This window comes from Coregonus lavaretus (assembly GCF_964263955.1).
Source record: "Coregonus lavaretus genome assembly, contig: HAP1_SCAFFOLD_1819, whole genome shotgun sequence".
In the NCBI taxonomy this organism is placed as follows: domain Eukaryota; kingdom Metazoa; phylum Chordata; class Actinopteri; order Salmoniformes; family Salmonidae; genus Coregonus; species Coregonus lavaretus.
Window position 1 is genome coordinate 5,001 of NW_028157262.1, and position 499 is coordinate 5,499.

Sequence of the window (499 nt, forward strand, 5' to 3'; positions counted from 1 at the left end):
ATCTCCCTGGCATATTACATCATTTATGCAGCAGCATACAATACATTTTTGGACTCACCTTGTTGTGCTGTGCTCACTTGAACATGAAAGTGGCGCGGCGGTCCTTCGTGTGCAAATTCTGTCATCAAACTTTGTCATCAAAGTCTGGCATTCTCTGGATTTATGGTGCTTTCAAGAAAACTGGGAACTCTGAAAAAAAACAAGGTCGACTCATGATGATGTCAGTGATCTTCAGGTCGTCGCTCTAGAGAGGCCCGAGTTCCCGATTTACAATTTCGAGTTGGATGACCATTCCATTTTCACCGAATTCCCAGTTGTCTTGAACTCACTGAAGTCAGATTTCCCAGTTCAGTGTTAACAGTTGTTTTGAGCGCGGCAGAAATCATGCTGGATTGTCAACTCTACTGATTCCTTCCAATTTGAGATTTGCAACTTGTTTGTTTCATGTTCATGTCCAATGGCCGATTAGCACAGATACGTTTTATCTATTTAAATTTTT